Source organism: Saccostrea cucullata, unplaced genomic scaffold (genome assembly GCF_032062105.1).
Source record: "Saccostrea cucullata isolate Sc308-1 unplaced genomic scaffold, CSIRO_AGI_Scuc_v1 ctg2464, whole genome shotgun sequence".
NCBI classification, from domain to species: Eukaryota; Metazoa; Mollusca; class Bivalvia; order Ostreida; family Ostreidae; genus Saccostrea; species Saccostrea cuccullata.
The window spans coordinates 20,474-47,325 of record NW_026935799.1 but is presented as its reverse complement, the minus strand read 5'-3'; the positions used below and the strand labels follow the sequence as shown (position 1 = coordinate 47,325).

Here is a 26,852-nt window from a genome sequence, read left to right as displayed (position 1 = left end):
ACTACCAATTAACCGTTACATGGAAGTGTGAAACAAATCATAAGTCTTTGTTTTTTCATGCGAAAAGTTCAGTGATGGTCTAGGAGATAATTAATTATGCAAGGTGAAGCCCTAATAAATTGCTCTGCATGATATAATTGAAAGACCGTGGAATTGTTTGATTAAAGTTTCAGTGAGACAAAATGTATATAGTTTTATTATCTTATCACAGATCTTACTGTGTCGGCAAAGATTTTACTGTGTCATAAGCATAAAATTTGAATCGTTACTGTGTCAGGAGCAACACAGTAAAACAGCCCATGGAGAACCCTGCTTTAATGTATTCATGCACTGTGCTACCAGGATGAATTAAAGTCAATTTGACATGTGTCACAGAATATAAAAAAAATATTAAAAAAAAGAGTGATTAGAGAAATGGATTTTTATCCCTATATTCTATATCCAAGCAAAACATAATTAATTCTTTCGCATCTTGTTTTATGCTTACGTAATTTTAGATTTGGGAGATGTATTATTATTACGCTGTCTGTCCATCTGCCTAACAACGCCCATAGGTTTCATTTTTTTGAGGAATGACTTTCATATTTTGTTTGTTTATTACTTTTGCCAAGTCCCTTCCTTTTTTGTAACAACATTTACGACTTATTAAAATTAACATTGGAGTGAGACAAGTGTTTGAAAAGAATCACCAGACTACATGTAACCATGGCCATAACTTTTGAATGATTGATGCATTGACTTTCATTTTTCAGGTCAGGTTTATTCCCTGACAAAATCTACTCTTAAATACCAACATTTTTTTACGGTTTAAGTTTGGACTTAGACCTTTATTTGTAAAACTTTAACCATTTGCATAAGTTTTGAAGAGTTGGCGCTACTGCTTTAATATTTAATATGTTTATTCTCTTGGGCACTATTTTCATTTTTTGATATTTTTACCATTTTTTTTAATCTGATATTTTGCATTGAGTAGGACCTGCTTTCGAAACCTTTCAATAAGGCAAAAACTTTGAAAAGATTGGTACTGACAAGTTTACATTTTACATTTCCTGGGCATCATATATTAGACCATTTGACCAGGCGTTTGACCTATTGTAGAAAAAAAAAAAACATAAACTTGACCCTACATTTTGTTCAGTTAGGGTGCTCATATTGCACAGGTGAATTATTAGTGACAAGATCTATTTGGGATTCAACATTTTTAGCTCTTGAAGTTTTACTTTTTAAAAAATATTCGGTGTTTCTAAAACGTATCTTCTTTTATTCTTTATTTGCAAGGGATTTTCATTAAAATTTCTAATTTGATTCATTAATTTATAAAATTTACTTTAAAACCTAAAATTAAAAAAAACCAGTGATAGAGTGTCAAGAGCACAATCATCTTCAACTGCATATTGTTTTCTAAATTTAAATGTACATTAATACTAGATCTGCATTTCAGTTAAAAAGTATATATATTGTTCAAGTTGATTTATTAATTCTTTACACCAATACATCCTCAGTGCCAAATGCATACCTTCAAAATCTATTGCCAGACCGTTTGGCCAATATAAGCCCTTCGTAATAAGATCTTGCCTTTCTGATCCATCATAGTTTGCCCTTTCAATCCTTGGACTCTCACCCCAATCCGTCCAATATATAACCCTGTAAAACTAACTATTTTAGGACGTCAGAGAACAAGACGGATATTCCAAATACTATTTGATGTTCAATTTATATGATAATTTTACTTCAGCAAATGTATATCAGAATACATTTGTGTTAATGTGTGAATGCATACATGTCTTTAATTGAAAAAGAAAATAAAGGCTAGTGATATAGATAAGGATTACCTGATAAAGATGAATAAAAAGGACTCATCAGTTATCGTGACATTAAAACGATTTTTGTGATATTATGGTCAAAGAAGCGGACCATGTATGATTTACCCAGTTTCGTAATCGGAAACAATTGATCTTGGCTTATCCACTGCTTCCTTTATGATCTTTTTCTGATAATTATTTCCGTCTAGAGTTACTACAGAAATAGAGCTATATCCCGAATCTGTGAAGAAGAGCAACCTAGACACCGAGTCTATGGAGATCCCATCTACCACGGAATCTGAAAAAAAATGCATATAGTGTACAGAGGGTGCGACTGAATGGCATTGGACACCTACTTCTCCTGAGGCCTGTTCAGCAGAGTGAACGTTTGCGAGCGTTCGCCAAAATTCCTTATACTTTTAATTGTAATTTTGGCTATAGCGTTTGCGAAGATTCGTGCTTGTGAACAAGCCTTTGGTCATCTAATACACTTCTGATTTTTTAAATTTTTTTTAATTTTATTTTTATCTTTTTTATTTTGAAATTTGTGTCTTCAGAAATGAAATTTGTATTTTGTAAAGTTTTAAGGAGTTTGAACATAGTGTGTTATTTTCAATTACATCAAAAGTAATAATGTTTTCTGAAACTACTTACCGTTTCCAAGGTAACGGACTACTCTGTTCGTTTTGCCTTCAAGGTCACCAGATTTCAACTGACGTAATCCATTATCTGACCAGTAAATGCGTTTCTTTGCTTTATCGAAACTTATAGCAACAGGATTGGGATGGAAGCCAAACAAAGGTTCACTGATATACGTCGATAAATTCATCTTGTATATCTCGCCTTCTTTAGAATCAGTAAAAAGCAAAAAGTTCCCATCCTTTATTGCTGAAACATAATAATTTTCAGGATATCAAAAGTACTACTTCCATAAAAACTTCTGTGTAGAAAATGTGTCTGTTTTATTAGGGTCTTTCGAGCTTCCTTCGGAAGACCCTACTGTTATTCTACTGTTTCTTATTATTATTTGCTTTTTTTTCCCGCCGGATTTTTGACAGGCGATATCTCAAAGACCTTTCGATTGATTTTTATGAAACTTTCAGGTTAGATACCTTGTATTTACATCTATTTACATCTGCTTTCAATTTTTTGATACATGCCTTACTTTGTGAGTTATTGCCCTTTAATTGATAATTTTGATGTCTCGTTTCCACTAATAATCTCAAAAACGACATATGATAATTTTATGAAAGTTGGAGAACTTGTAGCCAATACATTGTAGATGTGCATAACGATAAAATTATAAGCTGATTTCTTAAAGATCGGAAGCTATGTGACGGCAATTTTTAGTAATTTTTTTTCCATGAAATTTTGCTTCTTTTTGTGTAATAACTTTTGAACCGAGAATAATTTGGTAAGAAATACATGTATATAACAAAAGTTGTGCATTATTACGAGAGCTTTCATATAAGATCAAGGAAAAGGGGCTGGCCCCTATAATTAGGGGTTAATAGCTCGTACACGTTTTTTTCTGATAGCTAAAAATATTGGTATATTATGAAAAAGTTTGACTGAAATAGTTTCGAACTGATTAAATCTTGTCGTTTGATATAAAGAGAAATAAACTTCAAGCTATATTTAATAGTTTTTTTATAAAACAAATATGTGAGAAACCTTACAGGAACAAGTTGTCTACTATAAGCCAAGCCTTTACTTGCATAGTTTTAGTTGATGCATCTGAAAGATATTGTTTTGATTCGGTGTTTCTCTGTTTTCTTTTCATTCAAATAATTAATATGATGTGATGATGTACACAGCAATAAGTAAAATCAAAATATTTCTGCATTAGTTTAGAGGAAGTCTTTTCGGGGCCTCTTGTTTGTAAACAACGCGCGGCATTGTGGGAAATGAGAAGGTACTAAAGACCTGATATATTAAAAACATTATTTGACCTGATTCAAAATCGTCAGTAAATATTCAAAACAAACGAATTTTTGTATAGCATTATGCATCATAGTCATAAAGTCTTTAAATAAGTCATTTGAAGTACTCAATATTATCATTTAATCTAAAATAAAAACATCAGGTAAATATCAGGTCTTTCGTATATCCGGTTATTAGTGTGTCCCACTAGTTCCCAGTGATAAATGTATCGAGTGATGAAAGAGTCGACGGTGACATTTTAAAGTCTGATTGGCGTGGACCATCGGAATGAAGGTTAGAAATTTATTTTACCTAAAATTTACATTACTATGGCAGCTTAGAGCATTGGTATTTTTAGAAATACACAGACACACCGATACATCTGTTTAAAAGCTCAGACGCTTTCTGTTAGCCTTTTGAAATTCCAACAGCTCTTTATTTTTTATTTAAATATATGTGAGCATTTGATTTCAACAAGACTCACTTTCAAAACAAAACATTCAACACTCCACTATCCATCATAGTGATACTCTTATAGACTGTTTCAAGGTAACTGCGGTACTGCTCTTTTGCAGGGCAAAATGATATAGTTTGGTGAAATATGACGTATAAGTAATAGTTAAATATACATCATTTAATTATCTTCCAACAAAAACTTTGCCAAACATTATTATTTTGCCCTGCAAAAGAGCAGTACCGCAGTTACCATGGAGGGGCTAATTCACACTACACTTATTATTAGTTGAATATACACTGCAACAATATGTTGACGGTGTGACTGTTAGGGTGAGGGCAGATACTTATTCAGTTTTAATTTAGATCGGGCTTGTCAAACCGCACTTGATATTTGGTGCATCGATGCTCTGTTCACACGGGGAGTTTAATTCAAATTAGTTTTATTAATTCGAATTAATTTACTGCGAATTAAATTACTTCGCATTAGCTCCATGTTAACACAAAGGGAAGCTTATTCGAATTAAATTTTGAGGCATGTGTAATGGCAAAATTAATTCAAATGCTACATGTTGGTGGTCAGCTTCAAGTACTTGTGCTATTTTTGAGTGGATAGCCTTACTGACGCTTGACTGTAGAAGTAATTATTCGCATTTGTTTACTTCGCATTAGCTGTCATGTTAACACAGTTTGAATACCATTAGTTTGATTCGCATTAGTTTACTTCGCCATAATTTACTGCAAATTAAACTCTCCATGCGAACAGGGCACTAGACTTTGAAGTCACACGATGTCGTGGTGTAAGTTAGGCCTACATTACCAGTCTAAATCTTGAATAGTGCTGACTTTAATGAAGTATTTTTTTCCCCACTATTTATCTGCAATTTATCCATTAAATCAAGGAAAATTTATTTTTTGGAAACTTTTGGTTAATTTTTGCAAGAATGTAGCTTAAAGAATCAAAGCACTTGGATCCAAAGTTACTGCGGAAAAGAAATTGTGTGGATCAATAAGCAAGTGATAATTTTCTCTTCGCCAAGGCGTTGTCATGAGAGCTTGCACTATGAGCAGCGCTTCATGCTGCTGTCTGTACTTGCTATAAAAAGCTGTTCAAACAAAGTCTTTAGTATCAAAATTTATTGACAAAAAAATTGCAAAAATGTTGCTCAGTTAAATCGCAAAAGAAATTTGTAAAAAACAATTGTAATAATAGAAAATTGCTTATTTTTTAGATGACTGCAGGAATGGTATGTTTGATTATTGGCCTATCAAACATTTTCAAGTCATTTGATGATGCCACCACTTGGGATAGTAAGCTGCAAATAGAGACTTGTACTCAGCACTTATTGCCTTTGAAAAGTAAGGGATCCTTTTGACACTGAATCTCAGTTTATACGGTCTCATTGGAGTAACCCGTCTCAAGCATTTAGCAATGGGATTGGAACCTGCGACGTACGAATCAGCTTCTTATTGATACTTTGATTGGTAATGTTATTTCAGAATTTTTTTTTACTCCTTCACTCATTTAGAGGTGCTAATATATATACCGGTGAATAGTTTTAATTTAGACCTTTATTTGGAACTCAGTGACATTGTCCTAACATGTAATATGAGGTTTTTAAGTTCTCATTCACTTCAAATGCTGGGTGCATGGTTAAGTAACATTACTGCACCATGTTTTTGTCTTAGGTTTGATGCAGTGAATAATCAAAGTACTCAGAAGTACTGAAAGCTGGGCTCATTTACAGGGTAATGAACAAAGACCGTGATGACAGTTTAAAAACAAGTTCTCAGACATTGAGAGGATATGTTATCCACAAAAATATCTCTATGGCATATATATAGTATTAAAAAGTTTTAAAATTAACTAAAATTATTATAGAATTTAACAGCATAAAATATTTATCACATGTATCGTTTGAGGCGGTGTTGGGGATTTATATACCAACAGAAGTAAATAAACACTAATGCAGCGAGATTAATTAAGGTCAAACGATTATGCATTGATGTGTCCTCAGCTGAGAATTTGCATCAAAGCGTAAATCAAGTAATTATTGATGTTTAGGCCTAAAAAAAATAAGTTTGTTTCCTGTAACCCGACCGACCCATTCAAATTACCCCCGGGTGGATTTTTTTTCTGACAAATGCCAAAACTTTGTTTGATCAATCAGCTGATTCCATTTATTAAAAAAAATGAAATTAGCTTGTAGCTTAAATTGAGACATAAAATATGTCAACCTAGTTTACATTTACCTTATTTATTAAGAGCAATCATTATTATAACAACTTTTTCCCCCTACAACTTGCTGAAGTTCGTTTTCTGCCTCTTGGCAGCCATTTTGGATGCCATGTTGGGTGTCCACTGTAAATATGACACCTAGTATATTCAGTCTGGGGATGTTTGACCATTCATAAGCAAAAAAAAAAAAATCCCGACCTACCGACCCTTAATTTTTTGGGAATGTTACAGGAAACAAACATATTTTTTTTAAGCCTTACCGCATTTGTGTTAGACTGACAGTACAACCTTTATTTATAGAATATGGCGCTCACTTCGATACCTGATGAAAACCTTTTGCATATTGTAAACAAATAATTAATCGAAGAAGACTGTAGAAAGTACATTATTATAATTATTTTTTGACAATTTCAGATAACTTTGAAAATTTAATTCTGTAATCAGTGTTTGTATTGCCTCAAATTTGATTTCGCAGATGTACTATATTTTAACGTGTAAATTTGATTAAGGTGGCTCATTACATCCACAGTTTATTTTAGATTTCAATACAGCACCACTTATAATGTAGATGTCAAATATCCAGATGGGGGTATTGATATCATAAATATTTTTTATAGAATTTTTTAGGTTTTTTTTTATTTTTGTGAAATGTTTTATTTCAGGTTTATTATTCGCAGAATTTCAGAACTTTCAGTGTCAAATGATGGGCATCTTCTGAAGACAAGTACAAACAGTGAAAATATCTCACAATACCTATTAATAATTTTATTAGAAAAAATAATTTTCTCCTAGAAAACAATTAATGTCATTATCTTTTTAATCTATGCATAAAACATTTTAAAAATGTGTTCTGAAGAGACAAGGAATGTATTTTAATGAATTACATGTGTCAAATTGAATAAAGAAAGTTTAAAGGAAATGAAAAATCTAAATTAAAAAATATTTGGTATAAAAGTCCACTTTCAAGAGTTATCTTTCCTAATTAGCCAAGACTCAAAACACTGTGGAACGTTTGACATTAAATCTAAAATTCAGAATAAAGCTTTAAATTGACAGAATATACATTTAAATCAATAAAACAAATATATTAATTAACACCAACACAGTAAATAGCGCAATAAAATAAAATTTTAATTTCAGCAAGGTTGTTGATTTTAACTCGAATTTCCTCCATACATACATGTCAGTGATTGATATAGTTCACTGCATGCATGGCTATGAAATTGACATTACTTGTTTGGCGAAGATTTGACTGTTGCTTTCTTTTGTTTCCGCCTAAAAGCAATTCTTCTTGGTTTATGTATAATGAATCCGTTACTTTGTTTTCACTGTTTATAACACCACATGTTCCATCTATTTTTAAAGCGTTTTAAAGGTCAGGGTCATATTATAGAGGAATCTATACAACTCGTCCCCTGAGCAATTCGGTCGACACAATAAAGGTTTATTTTTTTGTGTAGTACGTCATCAAAAAGTGGTATTATGAGCCTCCTTAAGCAGTGATGGAGCAGCATTTCCTGTTGAACATCGTAGCAATGAGCCCAACTAAAAATCAAGCTAAGCTTCAGGATTATATAAAGGGAATGGCCTACCACTAGGCTACCATAAAGACAAAGATGTATTTTGGTTATATAGAAAAAAAATGCTTTGGCAAACACTTATAATGAATAGAAGCTTATAGAAAATTGTCTCATTCCCTGTCTTTTTAAAACATACAGAAATCTAAATGAAAAAAATGATTTACATGTACCCTGGTACATGTTCTTTTACAAAATAACATGGATAGTCAGTTATGAAAATTATGGTGTCCAGATAAGGCTATTTGTAAAAGTGCTTCAGCATGTTTAGGAACAATGTGCTAAAACAGTGTTCACAACACTGTCAGGCTAGGGCAACTTAAAATAACATGCAGTTGTGCTGACACAAAATATGCTGCCATGCTAACACAACTTTACACAATCCATTATATGTAATCTTGACTGTGTGGTGTAAAAGCCTGCTGCAACATTGTTACAAATGCACAAGTACATTGTCATTGTGTTGTACATGTCATAAACACACTAGCCCATCGTCATTTAAGTGTTGTAGCACATTTTTACTTCATGCTAGCTTGTAAGGGTTTTAAACTGGCCAGAATGTTGTCATAAACTTACTAGCATGGTGTTATAAATGAGTTAGAACCACATTGTTACTTTGCGCTAGCTCTTTGGCTTTAGCTCCTTATGCGATAGCGTTTTGTCACCTCATTAGCGCATTGTTCTTAATGTGCTGTAACACCTTTACGAATGGTCTTATCCTGACACGTAAAAAATCATAACTGGATACCATCTTTTTGGCTGATTAGTCGGTTAACAACTGTTAACCATTACCATTCCTAATAAATTTTGATATGAACAAGTAATGTATATTTCCTTTATTTGAAATCATGAAAAACTAATATGTTATTTTCTAACATCCTCAAATGACTGCCTGTAAACCTATATTCATAAATAATTATAGACTACCGGAAGTTTTACAAATAATACACATGTAGAAAATGTGACAGTATCTTTGAACTCAGTTCGATGGTTTATCTTATCTAATAACAGTGTATAAGTTGCACTTTTAAAAAAAATTCAATAAAAGTTTTCAATTTCTTTTTGATAGGTGTGACTGTCATCAGAGTACTAAATTTGATTCCAAGCATGATCATGATTTGCCAGAAGAGCATCTGTTAGGGGATGACAAGGAATAAACAGCATAATGAAATTGAAACATTCATGTGAAACAGTCTTAGTTTATGAAAATGATTTTAAATAAATTATATTTAAATTTTGATTTGAGAAACATACATAAATCCACAAATATGAACAAATCAATTGCTTTCAGTTTTTCAAGAGAAATAGATTTTGTTACAGAATCTATCTTTAGTTTGGAATAAATATTCTTTTTAAGTATGTGTCAGATCTTGCATGTTAACATCTGTATTGAGGTCTTCCGTTTCCAAGAGAAGACATACCAATTCTAATAGTTAAGGTGATAAAGGTCTGTTATATGTGTATTTTTACAGTATAATTGATTGATTGATTGTTTACTGTTTAACGTCCCTCTCCAGAATATTTCACTGATATGGAGACGTCACCATTGCCGATGAAGGGCTGCAAATTTAGGCCTATGCTTGGCACTTATGGCCTTTGAGCAGGGAGGGATCTTTATCGTGCCACAGCTGCTGTGACACGGGGCCTCGGTTTATACGGTCTCATCCGAAGGACCGCCCCATTTAGTCGCCTTTTACAACAACCTAGGGGGTACTGAGAACCTATTCCAACCCGGAAAGGTTTTTGCTATTTGAGTCAAAGAAATGAAGAATGGTAGCAAAGTTGACAATTGAAACATTTCACTTTCTGCTTATCGCTAAGAAGGAAGACCCACTCGTTGCTTTGCAACGAGCTTTGCTCTAGTTATTGTTATTATCATTCAGAATACTATTTGAAATACAGTGAATCCTGTCTACTCCGGACTCTGTGTATTCTAATCATGTGTAATAACCTGTTAATTTTAAGTCCCTTCCGGTGATTTCAATTATTTAAAATGTTCGCAAGTGAGTTAAGGCTATATATATAGTTCTTTAATGTACACATTATGACGTCATTGACCTCTACTACACAAGTTTTTAAGAAACAAAAACAAAATCTCTTCGTTGCAAGGCCAAACTTTACTTTGTTTTATAGAATTAAGGTATAAAAAGACGCAGGATATTCTAAGGATTTAAGATACTGCTGCACAAATGACAATTTTAAGTTTTAATAGGGGAAATTCACAGTCCAGTATAAGTTTCATAAACTTTTATCGATTAAGAAAATGCATTGGATTTGTGCAGCAATTTCATTTATATTTTTAAACATTACACATTATTTACATTTAATTATATAGGAGATGCCCTTGCGCCGACGTTGTTTTGTTGATTTGTTTTATTAACATGGATGGGAAAGAACAATGACGTCATAAGATGCATAAGAAAATAAATTTACACTTTCTCAGTACATAAAATATACTATCTATTCATTTTTATTAGCTCATTTGCAAAGAAACCTTAAATCACTTGCATTGTCTAAGCTGAAATGTTGTCTTAACGATCCAATTTCTTTGAAATCATTGGTGGCCGGATTAGTCAAGTTTTATTAAACATATTCGTATCCATTATTGTATATGTGGTACATGTAGAATGTGAGTTATTATTAATGCAAAACTCTTATACTCTTCATAGACTTTAATATATTTGAAGTGTAAAATAATCAAGATTGCAACTTATTACAGATCCCTTATTTTCTTTAAAAATATATGTTATGAAAACTAATATGTATTTCACTATTGTTAATCGTCTTTAAAAATAAGAACGGTTATCCTTAAGTTAACACCAATTACCTAAATATACAGAACATAAATACTCACTGTATACACTGGTTATAAATCCCAGAAATAGAGAGATATGCATAGTCAGTTTTTCTTTCCTTTAAATATAAATAATAAATAATTTAATATTAATGATTATATATAACAATGTAAAGTTACAAACAACAAGTATATACTGACAAAACGTCAGAAATACTTAAGCTGTAGAAAGTCAATTAGGAAGTGTCATTAATATCCTAAAATGGTACATGTATAAAATGAGGAGTATTGAGTTCAATCTTCTGTTGAATAAACTACATGCACATGAAACAAAATTCATATATTGAATTTAATTAGAAGAAATATAATTCATCGTACTACTTTTTAAGATGAATTTACGTGACACACTTTCAGGAATATTTTATAGAGCATATAGTAACGTTGCATCAATCTAAATAGCTTGCTACCAGCCTGTACAAAAGTTTTTTTCAAGGTGGAAGAGGGGGGGGGGGGGGGCTTCGGGTTCATCCATCGTTGCAAACCACGGTCAAAGATGTACGATTCTACTCCAGACCGTGGCTTGAGACGATGGGCTTCATCTAACAGATCGGCATGTGCAATACATATTCCGTACGAATCCAAAAGAAGTTATATAGGTTCCGTTACCAAAACTTAAAATAATATGAGAAGTTAAGATTGGTTTTGTGCTATTACTGGTACTGTCACTCCAAGTACGCTTCGTTTGCAGGCCCATGAAAAGCAATTTCAGTTGGGGGTACAGCCATACATTTTCTGGTCATGCATTGTAGAATTTGTTAACGATGGGGTAACCTGCGCCACCTTTCAGAGTCTGCAGTGGACTCGTCCAATGATGCTTTGTCGGCGACTGTAAAAATTTACCTGAGATCCCTACGCAAAGGAAAGCGCGAAATCTCTGTATAGAAACTATTGCGGCTGCGGAGCTTCACTCATTGTTCATACGCCATAGAATTGAATCAGATATTAAACACTAAATATCTTTGAATATACAGATGTTTTCAGGATAAGCTTCATTTTTGTCTCTAGAAATATTTTTATCTACAAAAATAATATATTTTTGTGTTTTTAATCTGAGTAAATCGATGACCAAGCATCGTTTTAGATAACTCAAGCCCCTCTAGGGCTTGAGTAAAAATTACAATGACCATACACCTATATCAATATTTGAGGAAAAAGATATTAATCACAAGGGTATGTTAAGGAATAAATCAAATCATTTCTCGGGTGTTTATTCTTCTTTTTGAAATTTAAGTCTGATAAGTTATCAATAAATTTAATCTATTATAAACAATTGCAAAACGAAAATAGACTGTTTAATGCCAACACAAAGTTATCACATGGCTGCTATTAATAAAATATATTTTACTTCATAAAAGGTAAACCGAGCAACACTGCCGCGGTTTTCGTAACATATCATTTCTTTAAATTAATTATTTAAGGAATGAATTTAATAGCTACCCATTTTATAAAATTTGAATGTATCGTCAGGCGGATTGATACGTTTTTGACGTAAGTCATTGTGACGTAGGCAACCCATCTGATACAATATAACATATTTTTTTATCCAATCAAATACATCGTTACAACCAGAATTAAATTATATAGCTGAAAACATTTAGAATGCCTAAAACATGCTGCTAGAAAAATACTCTCTGATTAAGAAAAAAAAAATATTCGAAGTGACGATCGCTAAAGACTGACAAAATGGCCGATTCGGATACGTTAATAGCGGTTGTTTTCTATTAAAGATATTATGGCTGAAAAAATACCTGTTAATCTTTTTCCAAGTCAAAATAAATGAACACGACATTCATAATATTTAACCGCCACCCTTTTAAAGAATCTTTTTACACGCCGTTGTTGCCAAATTCTCTTCACATTATTATCAATTTTCAAGTCATTGATGAAGAGTCGTCGGTTGCAAGTATCAGATATAGCACAACAAAATAACAACAGTTTGTTTTTGTTGACATTGGCTTGTTTCTATTTATTTTACGGAGTACAGTTATGTCTCATTTACATTAAAGTCCCATTCGAGAATTTGTCACTCATTTTGTTGCTTCACCGAAAACATATGATGGCTTTAATTTTAGACCTTTACTCAGGGCCATCGAGCAGCAATGGTTCTTCATCGTGCCAACCATGGGACGGGACTAGGGTCCAAAATCCAAAAGACCCACAACTTTCTCTTCAGACTGTTCAGCGCTTGGCAAAGTAACAGCTGCTTACTGACTCAGGCCGGTCCAAGCCGTACTTTTAACACAAAACCGTCTAAGCAAGAGCTCTAACGACTAATCTGTCGTGATGGCTGATCAACTATTATATATACTTCTAGATAGTTTTTCTCTCGCTTACTGGCGAATTTCTACATGTACATATAACTAACAACTTACAGTTCTGTGTTTGTGGAAACGTCAATGCTTTTATCTGCTGTAATAAGAAATTTAGATACGTGATTTAGACTCTTTAATGACTGATAGACTTTATTTGTTGACAGAGTCATTACAACAACCATATCTGTAGAATTCGCAAAATGTTGACTTAAAATGCGACATTTGACATCCTTGTTTCATCACCTTTAATTTATTTTTATGCACAATGTAATATATTTATCCATTATGACTATAACAAAGTTTCATCACCTTTAATTTATTTTTATGCACAATGTAATATATTTATCCATTATTACTATAAAGAGAATATTTTATTTCCTTAATTTTATCTAAAATACTCAAGTACGTTGTACGTTTTATACAATATTCGTTTTTTTTTTTTAAATATAGGGATAGATTTATACACACCTACTTATATTGGGATATTTATATGCAACAGACGATTTATAGTCTATCTTTAAAAACCGTTTGGTGGTTTTTTTTTAAATGTCTTATGCGATTGAATCTCACGAAAAGAATGCTATTGATCGGTAAAAAGAGATAACTAGGTGTATCATGAATTAAACTGGTCAGGCTTGACGAGATATCGGAATATAAGGGAATTTTATTCATGTAAAAATCCCTTAACAATTATCGTTAACAAATTAACATACAGTGTTTAAAACAGTCTTTTGAAGAACAAAATTCTCATGTATTTTCAGTATGGGTAGTATAAATAAAAGTATACCATTATCTGGATATATATTTAGAATTTGACTTTGATATATAAATTGCAAGACTGCCAGAGTAATAAGATTATCAACATTGTCTGTGTAAAATCATATCAAACAACGTGTCAATTAGTTATCATAAATTCTAATCATGTATCTGCCTCAGAAATAAATATATTCTCTCAGGTTAAATTTCTTATATTAACATTTCTTAAATTTTATTATTTTATTATTATTGTTGTTGTTATAATGATTACATGTATAAGTATAATTATTATGTTCCTTTATTATTTCTTTTATTTTGAATGCTCAGAGATCAGAAGACTTGGATGTCCAGTTTTTTTTTAAAGATGGATCGTAATAATAAAACCATTAGTATATGACTAATTTTGCCCCCACCCCCCCCCCCACCCCCCCATTAAAACTTTTACATCAACGTTTGGGAAATGAATGGTTTTAATATTAAAAATAAATTTTATCACTTTCAATACATTTACTTTTAAATTCTCTTCTCAATTAGTACTTCTACGTGTCCCCGATCTGAATGAAATAATGTTTTTAAGTCAACTAGAAAGGGAAAATTAACCTATTTTTTAAAAAAGTAATTGTAAATCAGACCATGTTCTTACCTTCCGTGTTCAGAATCTTTTCACGTACAATCTGCCGTGACGTTTTAAAAATCTTAAAACTTCAAGTAACTTTCGTTTTAAACTGTAAGTTCAAGTAAAGACACCAAGAAGAAAATTCCATTGAAGCAAAATAATTCCACATAATTCTCCAGAATAATTTTCAGGATAGAAACTTTAAGACTTTTTGGGTCTCATTGATAAAAAGGGAGTTTTCTGCTATTTATTCATAAGAGATATTATTGAATTAAATACTTTTTGAAATATAACTACGGATATACGAGTATGCATAACATTGATAAAAAAATAATCCTTTATTGATACTGCGTAAAATCACCTTCGAAAACTCAAATTTATTGCTTACATGTACATGTATAGCCCATGAAGAGCATTTTTCACAACAAAGTATGTCACCCTCGTGGCGCAGTGGTTAGAGCGTCTGCTCTAGACTCGCGAATTAGGGAGTCAATCCTTACGTCGCGGGTTCGAATCCAACTATGGGACGTAAAGACCGGTCCTTCGGATGAGACCGTATAAACCGAGGCCCTGCGTCGCAGTAGGTACTGGCACGAAAAAGATCCCTCACTGCTCAAACGCTCTGAGTGCCGAGCATAGGACAAAATTTGTAGCCCTCCACCGGCAAGTGGTTGCGTCTCCATATGAGTGAAAGATTCTCGAGGGGGACTTTAAACTACATACAATCAATCAATCAATCAATCAATCACAACAAAGTACTTACATGTATACCTGTACACGGGCAATACTGTAAACCAACTTTTATACGCGTGCGAGAAATTTTCGCGAAGTTCGCGAGTTCTTAGTCATCGTGAATATTCCTCGCCGCGAACCGGTCTTTAAAGTGTATGTGTCTATCTAAAAATGACCAAAAAGGCTTGGTAGCGAAAATTAATCGTCGCGAACTAGTTTATCTCTGGTAAATCCCGTAATAAAGTCTTCGCGAATTTAAGTTGGTTTACCGTATTGAAGCCTTCGTTATCAAATTTCCTTTGAAAAAAACTCTTTAAAAATATCTGATTTTCCTTTATTCTTTAAATATGCATATCAATATAAAAATTACTACGGAGTATATTCAATGAATTTCTTAATTTGTAAAAGATATGTAACGATTTAGGCTTCTACTAATGGTAAAAATACTCGGGTTTGAATTTTAAGAGTTATAACCGATAAAGTTATTCTTTTCAAAGGTGACTTCACAACAGATATTAAATTACCGTCATGAGCTTCTGTTTGTCAATAAGGTTTTTGATCTATGTTTTTCATGTAAGGATTGTTGTAATAAACTATTAAATCTATCTTATAATTTATTTCTATATATTATCTATGTAATGATGTACGTTTTTTGCTGAAGATAATATGTGCCTGTATCGGATGTGGCGGCTTTGAATTGTCACCGAGTCATCACTACTAGGTTTCTAACATTTACCATTACGTTCACAGGGTGACGATAATTAGTAACTGTTGCAACCACTATTGAAATAACGACTACTATTGAAATAATTATATCAATAGTGGTTGAGAATGCATTTCAATAGCAAACATAGTTAGTAACCACCATTGAAATATGACAACTATTGAAATAATTATATCAATAGTGGTTGTAAGACTTTTAGTGTATTTCAATAGCAAACATAGTAAGTATCCACTATTGAAATACTACCACTATTGAAATAATATTATCAATATTGCTTAAGAGTGCATTTTAGTAACAAACATAATAAGTAACCACTATTGAAATACGACTACTATTGAAATAATGATATCAATCTTTGGTTTGGAGTGCATTTCAATAACAAACAGTTAGTAACCAGAATTGGAATGCGACAGCTTTTGAAATTATAATTTCAATAGTTGGTGAGAGTTCATTTCAATATAATAACCATAGGTTTCAACCACTATTGAAATACGAACATTACTGAAATAATAAATTCATAGTTGGTGAGAGTATATATCAATATGGTAACCATAGGTTTCAACCATTATTTAAATACTACCAGTATTAAAAGAAAAGTTTCACCGCGTCAGTAACATTTGAAATAATTATTTCAATATATATTGGATTCATTGTTCAATGCAATATTGGAATCAATAATTTAATTATACCCGCACTTTCTAAAGAAAGTTCGGGTATATTGTTGTTACTCATGTCCGTCCGTCCGTCCGTCCGTCCGTCCGTCCGTCCGTCTGTCACACTTTTCTTCCCTAAACTCCTCTTACATTTTACACAGTAGGCTAATCATCTTTTCGGAGATGGTTGGGGGTGTCATGTAGATGTGCAGTAAGGTTTCGGAATTTTGATTTTGCCCCGGGGGGTCAAATGGGGGTCGAAAAATGACGTTTTTTATGCAAAAAGCCCCGTCTTCCCTGAACTCCTCTTACATTTTACACAGTAGGCTACTCATCTTTTGGGAGATGGTTGGGGGTGTCATGTAGATGTGCAGTAAGGTTTCGGAATTTTGATTTTGCCCCGGGGGGTCAAATGGGGGTCGAAAAATGACGTTTTTTATGCAAAAAGCCCCGTCTTCCCTGAACTCCTCTTACATTTTACACAGTAGGCTACTCATCTTTTGGGAGATGGTTGGGGGTGTCATGTAGATGTGCAGTAAGGTTTCGGAATTTTGATTTTGCCCCGGGGGGTCAAATGGGGGTCGAAAAATGACGTTTTTTATGCAAAAAGCCCCGTCTTCCCTGAACTCCTCTTACATTTTACACAGTAGGCTAATCATCTTTTGGGAGATGGTTGGGGGTGTCATGTAGATGTGCAGTAAGGTTTTGGAATTTTGATTTTGCCCTGGGGTATCAAATGGGGGTCGAAAAATGACCTTTTTTTATGCAAAAAGCTCTGTCTTCCCTGAACTCCTCTAACATTTTACACAGTAGGCTAATCATCTTTTGGGAGATGGTTGGGGGTGTCATGTAGATGTGCAGTAAGGTTTCAGAATTTTGATTTTGCCCCCGGGGGTCAAATGGGGGTCCAAAAATGACGTTTTTTGTGCAAAAAGTCCCGTCTTCCCTGAACTCCTTTTACATTTTACTCAGCAGCCAAATCACCTTTTGGGGGATGGTTGGTGGTGACATGTAGATGTGCAGTAAGGTTTCGGAATTTTAATTTTGCTCTGGGGGGTCAAATGGGGGTCGAAAAATGACGTTTTTTATGTAAAAAGCCCCATATACCCTGAACTCCTCTTACATTTTACTTAGCAGCCTAATCATCTTTTGTTGGATGATTAGTGGTGACATGTAGATGTGCAGTAAGGTTTCAGAATTTTGATTTTGCCCCGGGGGGTCAAATGGGGGTCGAAAAATGACGTTTTTTGTGCAAAAAGTCCCGTCTTCCCTGAACTCCTTCTACATTTTATTCAGCAGCCAAATCACCTTTTGGGGGATGGTTGGTAGTGTCATGTAGATGTGCAGTAAGGTTTCGGAATTTTAATTTTGCCCCGGGGGGTCAAATGGGGGTCAAAAAATGACGTTTTTTATGCAAAAAGCCCCATCTTCCCTGAACTCCTCTTACATTTTACTTAGCAGCCTAATCATCTTTTGTGGGATGATTAGTGGTGTCATGTAGATGTGCAGTAAGGTTTCGGAATTTTGATTTTGCCCCAGGGGGTCAAATGGGGGTCGAAAAATGACGTTTTTTGTGCAAAAAGTCCTGTCTTCCCTGAACTCCTTCTACATTTTACTCAGCAGCCAAATCACCTTTTGGGGGATGATTGGTGGTGTCATGTAGATGTGCAGTAAGGTTTCGGAATTTTGATTTTGCCCCGGGGGATCAAATGGGGGTCGAAAAATAACGTTTTTCATACAAAGAGCCCTGTTTTCCCTGAACTCCTCTTACATTTTACTCAGCAGCCTAATCATCTTTTGGGAGATGGTTGGTGGGGTCATGTAGATGTGCAGTAAGGTTTTGGAATTTAGATTTTGCCCCGGGGGGTCAAATGTGGGTTGAAAAATGACGTTTTTTGTGCAAAAAGCCCTGTCTTCCTTGAAGTCTTCCTTAATGTTACTCAGAAGCCTAATCATCTTTTAGGAGAGTTAAATATTTTGAAAATTATGTAAAACATCAACGTCAAGGGGTAACAAGATGTGTTTGTGAAACACTATGCGCCCGGCGTCAACAAAGTTTGAAAAAGCTATTTTTAGCATATAGTTCACAGTCAAGGTCACAAGGTCATTGACCTTGGTGTTATTTGTAAGAACTTAATTAGTGGGGTATGCATACTAAATATGAAGTCCCTATCTCCTATGGTTCAAAAGTTATGGCAAAAAGTAGAAAAAGCTATTTTTAGTATAAAGGTCACAGTTAACTTCACATGGTCATTGACCTTGGTGTTGTTTGAAAGAACTTTATTAGTGGAGTATGCATACTAAATATGAAGTCCTTATCTCTTATGGCTCAAACATTATCGCAAAAAGTGGAAAAAGCTATTTTTAGCATATAGGTCACAGTCAAGGTCACAAGGTCATTGACCTTGATGTCATTTGAAGGAACTTAATTAGTGCAGTATGCATACCAGATATGAAGTCCCTATCTTCTATGGTTCAAAGGTTATGGCAAAAAGTGGAAAAAGCTATTTTAAGTATAAAGGTCACAGTCAAGGTCACATGGTCATTGACCTTGGTGTTGTTTGAAAGAAACTTTTTAGTGGAGTATGCATACAAAATATGAAGTCCCTATCTCCTATGGTTCAAAAGTTATAACAAACAGTTGAAAAACCTATTTTTAGCATATAGATCACAGTCAAGGTCACAAGGTCATTGACCCTGACGTCATTTGAAAGAACTTTATTAGAGGAGTATGCATACTAATTATGAAGTCTCTATTTCTAATGGTTCAAAAGTTATGACAAACAGTTGAAAAACCTATTTTTAGCATATAGGTCACAGTCAACGTCACAAGGTCATTGACCTTGATGTCATTTGAAAGAACTTTATTAGAGGAGTATGCATACCAAATACGAAGTCTCTATCTTTTACGGTTCAAAAGTTTTGGCCAAGGTTAAAGTTGACAACAGACAAACAGACAAACAGATAAACAGACAAACAGACAAACAGACAGGACAAAAACAATATGCGCCCCGAAAAAATTCGGGTGCATAAAAAAACATCGCATGCTGGGAAACACCTTGAATTCTTATGAGTAATTTATGTACATGTCAAATGTGAGAGTCATATCTCATCTCAATCAAAAGTTATAAGCAAATGCAACATTTTTGAAAAGTAGGTTAGGCTTGATCGCTTCAAGGTCAAGGTCACAGTGTAAAAGTCATGATTCATTTGGAAAGGTCTTATCACAGGTAAAAATATACATGCATTATGATATGAATGCCCTAACTTTTCTCTTTCAAAATGATGAATTTATAACAATTTAATTTTTTTGCCAGTTGGTCAAACTTCTAGGTCACATGTAAAAAAAAAAACATGCTATTCTCACAGGTAAATATACTAATACATAAGTTTAATATGAATGTCTCTTCTCATTCAGTAGATATGACCGTGATAACCAAGGTTAAATTTATTGAGACAGATGGACTGAGTCTGACATACAAATGTACATATTTCTATATGAATTGGGTAAAATTGGCCCAGTGGTTCTAGAGAAGTTAAAAATGTAAAAAGTTTTCAGACAAACAGATAGACAACACGTCACGACAGACATTATATGCTAAGGAAACAAAAAAAGCTCAGATGAGTGTTTTGAAAGGGTTACAATATGGTTGGAGTATTTGAAAAGCTGTTTTTTTCATGCAGAGATATGCATGACCAACATATTCATGTTTTATATTTTCTTTAGTGATTTGTTTGTTTGTTGTGAATACATCTTCCCTCATATGGAGACACCACCAAATAATAATGAAGATAAGATGTGTTTGTGAAACACTGATGTCCCAGTAGGGAAGCCTATGGCGAAGGTTGAAGTTTCTCAATTATATGTCAAAATCAAAGGTCAAGGTCAAAGGGTTCAAATTGTAAGTATCAGAAGAAAGTCTTGTCACAAGGAATGCATATGTGAAATAAAGAAATCCCTAGTAATTCCTGTTCAAAAGTTAATTGCCAAGGTTAATTTTTTTGTTTAAGTGGTTCAAACTCTAGGGTCAAGGTCAAACATATTTATACCTGTTGACAGTTCACAATGAATACAATATGTCATGATATGAAAGCCCTAGCACCTATTGATAAAAATTTAGGCAGAGTTTAAAGTTTGGTATTTTTCTTGTAAAAATGTGTATCCAATGTCAAGCGATCAGAGGTAAAAATTAATGGTACCCAAATAAAAGGTCTTAATTGTCACAAGAAATAAACCTATAAAATGTGGAAGCTATTTGTATAGTCAATCCCACTTAAAACTTATGGGCAAGCTAGCTAGGATTTAATTTCTGCAGACTTATAGACAGACATACTTTAAACACAAGAAACAAAATATGTATAATAATTAGTCAAATGGAAAAAAATATACTATTTAACTGGAATAACAAAATACATTGTTATTTCAGGGACAGGAAGTTGGTAGGAAGATTGGAATCCCCCCATCCCCCCCCATCTGGCATTTGCTTTGTTATTTAAACAAGACTATATACTGTAGCAAGTAAAAAATGACTCTTGACATCCTCTCCCTATAAACTTAGAAAACATTAACCTCACTATCATTGTTTTTTTATTTGTTTATTTGTTTTCATTTTTTTTCTCCTGCTTGTCACGAAATTCTGGGCTGGAAATTTTTGACTGAGATGTGAACCCCCCTCCCTACTCCCGAAAAAAATTCTGGATCCGCACCAGTATTGGCAGTAACTGAATGGCACATCGACAACGGGAGATAACTTCACAATATGAAATTCGTCTAGTGTGGCATGCGATGATCTTTCACCCTTTTTAAACTTTAACCTAATAGTTTGGGTGTATTTTACCCCCCACTATACTAAAACTTCTACTTACCGACTCCCTGTGTCTCAACTTCATGAAATATAAATCCAATTATAACTCAAAATGAATTAATCCAATGCACACCAGACTGCAACCATGTGCCATTTTGGCGAACCTTCGTCGATTCCATCACCTTATCAGATGAAGTGGGAATCAGCCGAGGTGTACCAAATGGTGTTTAATCTATAAATATGATAATGGGTGACGCAACGTGATGTGATGTAGAAATTTACATGTTCATATGTATAGTACAAGAACAAATTTTAAATTAATTCATAACAAACGATATTAAATTTTAACAAACCATTTCTAGCCTATTCCAAAAAGTATGTGCTGTGTGATTGTGGTGTCGAGGGGGGGGGGGGGGTTAGTAAATTTAAAAAAGGTCCTATTATGAGCAAAACATATATCAAAATCTAATTTCAGACGCGGATCCAAAAATTTTTCCGGGGGGGGGGGGGTCCACCACAGACAAAAAAAAAATCCTATCCCAGAAATTGACAATCAAAAAAAAAAACCTAAAGTAAATCTCACCCAAACGTCAAAAACCTATATCGTGGGGGGTGGGGTGGGAGTAGTGGTGACTTCTATTGCCGCAAATGTTTAACTTTTCATACTTATTTTACACATATTCGTGTTTACCAGGGTGGGGATCTGCATTTTCCAAGGGGGGTCCATTGTAACTTTTTCCTTGTTTTAGTATATAAATTTTAAACCCCCCCCCCCCCCCCCGACAGATCCGTGCATGAATTTACATCATTAATAAAATTCAGACTGGTATATAATGAATTAAACATGTATAAAATAAATATAAGAGGTTCTGAGTTATAGGTCACAGGGTCTGAGAATTTCATACTCAATTTGATGAATACATGTAAATTATAGAATTGTTTTGACTATTTCTTTGGAAATCCGCCCAATATGTAGGAGCGTGTATTTAGAGGCAAACACCTTAGTGCGGGTATTACTGTCTCATGACAGCATCTAGTTAATATTGAAATCTTGATTCAGAAATTGAACATTATTTCAATAGTGGTTGCAACCTATTTTTGTAATTGAAATGAATCTCACCCACTATTGAAATAATTATTTCAATAGTAGTCGTATTTCAATAGTGGTTGCAAGCTATGTTTGTTATTGAAATAAACCTCACCTATTATTGAAATAATAATTTCAATAGTTGTCGTATTTCAATAGTGGTTACTTCCTATGTTTGTTATTGAAATGCACTCTCACCCCTTATTGAAATTATTATTTCAATAGCGGTCGTATTTCAATAGTGGTTATTACCCATGTTTGTTAATGAAATACACTTTCAATCACTATTGATATAATTATATCAATAGTGGTTGTATTTCAATAGTGGTTACTAACTATGTTTGCTATTGAAATACACTTTCAACCACTATTGATATAATTATTTCAAAACTGGTCGTTATTTCAATAGTGGTTGCAACAAGTGACCATTCCGTCATCATTCAGTAATTCAGTAATACTACTTAATAAACGTTGAATTAAAATAAAATATTTCAGAAGAGCTGTTGTATTATGAAATTTTTATAAAATGAATCATTTTGTGCACAAAAGACTCTTACATAAATGTATGCTTACCGCGCGGGTATGTTAAGGAAGCATATAAGTCATTTCTCGGGAAATTTAGACTTTTTAAAGAATATTAAGTTTGAGAAATTACCAAAACCGCTGATAAACGTAAACTGTTATTAAATATTGCAAACAGATAAAAGAGTGTCTAACACAAAGACGTTCACCCCCACCACGGCATCACGTGACTTCTATTAAAAGCGAGATTTTCCTTAATAAAAAAGGTAACAGAACATCAATACCCCGGAGTTTAATACCTTCTTTGAATAAATAATATAGTTAAAAACATCTATTTGCCTAAAAAGTGCTGCTAGAATCCCACTGTCCTGTCAATAAAATAATTATTCCATATAATCGCACGAAACATTACCCCATGTTTTGAATTTTATACATATGAACCGAGATTTTTCTTAAAACCATGTTCATCTCTGGATTCTAGCGGCACTTTCCAAGTTTGTCAGAGGGCAAACTTTCAATCTGTACAAATCTTATATTTTTAAAAATCCAGCTTATTGTTGTTCTATTGCATTATTTTTGTTACGAATGACAGAGGAAAGGCCGATCGGGATACGTATAAAGCTGACTTTCTTCGAAAGAAAATATAATCGATGAAAATAAATTAGCATACTTGTATAATTAACTGAACTCCATATGGATTTCACAAAATATTCGCAATATTTCTTTTTAAACTCCATCTTACGTATCTTTGTACATGCCGTCTTAGCCAAATTCTCTTTTCACAACATGATCAATTCCAAAGTTACTTAAGTACACATATGACGTCATCGATGGTAGATTTTAATCAAAATGACAGATACAGCGTTACAAAATAAAAATATTTTATTTTTGTAAATGTTTACACGTTTCTATTCATTTTCTAGAGTTAAGTTACATCTCTAAATACCAATATTACGAAAACTTGTATTCTAAAATTGACGTCATCTTGCCTACTATGACGTCATAATATAGCACTGATTTAGTCAAGGTGGAATATTTTGTATGCTTCCTTATTACCCCTGCGCGGAAAAATTTGACTTGCATATTCATTCTGGTATTCTTGGACCAAGGAAAGGCAGTCTTGGCATTGCAGCCTTTAAAAACTATTTGTAAAATATTTTCAAGAAGTAAAAGAATGTAAAATATGTCTTGACAAATGGCAAACTCTGCATGTACAGTAGTGGTACAACGATCTACGATTGGAGATATCAGTATTGACCATGTCGAATTAGATATAAGTAAACACTCATTTTCTTAAACATTTGCCGTTTTATTCCACATCCTTGAACAGTAAACACACATATTCTTAAACATTTGCCGTTTTATTCCCCACCTTTGAAATGTAAAACTCTGGTTTACTTACATAATAATGGAAACAATGAAAAAAAAAACCATGTGGAATGTTTATTTTTCTTTGTTTGGTTTTTTTTTTTTAATTCTTTTTTCTTCAATTTCAAAATCAATCATACGGTGTCGAGGAAGGAACAGATAATATTTTATAGCGGACAAAATTCATATATGAATCATCATTTTGCCATTTTGTTATTCGATGAAACCTTTTTTCGTGCAAATGGTGAGAATAATATTCGTAGAAGTTTTTTGCTAGTTCCCAGAACGACTTATAGTCAAGCTAAACATGTTTGGAATCCTATATTATATTGTTGTTAGTCTTAGTCAGTTTTTTAAGGGTGTTAACATAGTTATCCTGTTATGCTAGACAAACATCTGTCAAAATGAACATAGTTAGAAATCTAATTCTACAGGGATTCTCATACATGAATTTGGGTAAAATTATTATATAATATGTACAACATACTCGTATTCATGGAAGAACACTTTGTTCTAGATCAGCTACATAAAGTAAATAAAAATGTTTTTATCTTTGAAGAATACAGAAGATTTTGATAGTCGATGCAAACTACGTTCAGTCTAGAGAGTCAGTAGATTCAATTGAAGTGTTTAAAGTTAAATTATCATTTTTTTCAAATCTTACACCACCTGACTCTGCTTATAGTGCTGTTTTAATCAACTTTATGCGTCATTAAAAATTGATATCTTTTTAACGAAGCGTAAATAATATCATATAAATATAGCCTTTTGATGAGGTCGATCCATAGATATATCGACTTCACAGAAATGCATATCGACCGAACGATTTATGCTTGTCTGAGAAGTCGATATATCTAAGGATTGCCATTGACCGAATTAAAGGGCTACATATTTTTACAGAGATTGAGAAAATCACTGTATATTTTCTCTCTCGTTTTTTTTTCAACACTGAGAGACTAAAGATTAAAAAATAATTTGTTTTCGTTGTACGGATGGAGTAAATTAGTGGATTTCCATTTTTAAAAACCAGTTTGTCTAATTAAATTTTTTCCTGATTTTTTATAAACATAAAATATCTATTATGTACTAACATTAAGGAGAATTTTCATCAGGGCATCCTTACATGTATGTCTTACTTACTATTACAGAATATAACAATTATAAATAAACAGTTGAAGTACATATTTCTTTAAAAATTAAGTCATAATCTGTCTTACTTTTTTTAACTACAGCAAAAAAGTTGTTTTACAGTAATTTATTTCCATTTTTAAAAGCACTAACTCGGTATGCATTTTTGAATATCGGTATATAGTAGCTCAAGACTACATACTTTTATATAATTGACTATGTGCATGATCAGGTTTGAGCCAATCATTGAGAATACATGAGAAAAATAATATCACTTTTCAAATTTAATTAAAGTAAGAGAAAAATGTTTAATATTTATTTTGTTTAAGAGACATTTATTAGAAAGCAGGCTATAGATATTATGAAATGTATAGTATTAAAATAAATAAATAAATTTTTACACTGCTGCATTGCACCATTTCGGCTGTTTTAGATTGTTGATAATTTGATAGATTCCAAAGACATTCTTTATTCAATTCCGTTGTTTAAGCTTGTGTACCAAATTTGAGCATATTATGACGTTAATTTAAAAGAAAAAAAAGTATAAACAAGAGTCTAAAAAAAAAACAAGTTTTGAATGATCCTCCTATTTACAATGTGTTTTCTTTTTATTGTAAACTTTATAATCATTTGTAAAGAAAGAAACCCGGGTTGATCGCTATGGAATGCTCAAGTGGTTTTTGGCTGTACTTTTGTGAAATTAAAATTGCATAATTGAACAAATTTATTGTCGTTTATAAATAACGACCCAATAGTAGATAGTAGCTTTAGATAAGACTCTATCTAAATCTTTTTATGAATAGCTAAATATTTTTTATGGGAGAAGAAAAACACATCCGAGATAAAGTAGAAGCAACTGAACATCAACACTGCAATTTAAGCATGCATTAGTTACTTTTTCTTGGTCATACTCAGCTTATGCTCGACATTTCAATGTACCCATTGACCCAAAATTCAAATACCCTTACCTGTTACATGTATATTTCTTATTTTATAGTTCGACAGATTGTTTTGAGTCTTTGCAGAATTTAAAGTAGGTCAAACGATAAAATGCAGTAAAATGGTTGTAGAGCAAGTTTAAGGTCAGCATATTTCTAAACGGAATAATTATACTTACAATGGATTCATTGGAAAATTAACAAAATTACAATTTCATGATAATTTGTTCATTAAAACAATTATAAAGACAATAGGTAACACAAAGAATAATTATAAGATTGTTCTTAAATGATTATGTAATACACTAGATGTTAAGTTTGAACATTTCAACGGTACATAATATCCGCAGGATGATAAGGTTT

General features: G+C 32.9%; 1 long non-coding RNA gene across 1 annotated transcript; it reads left to right on the top strand.

Annotated features, from left to right (window-relative positions):
- Window positions 1-3,933: 3,933 nt before the first annotated feature.
- LOC134243801 (uncharacterized) lies at window positions 3,934-9,743 on the top strand. The gene is made up of 3 exons (XR_009987114.1): window positions 3,934-4,019; window positions 5,411-5,630; window positions 9,064-9,743. It is a non-coding gene; the product is annotated as an uncharacterized LOC134243801 (long non-coding RNA).
- Window positions 9,744-26,852: the final 17,109 nt, after the last annotated feature.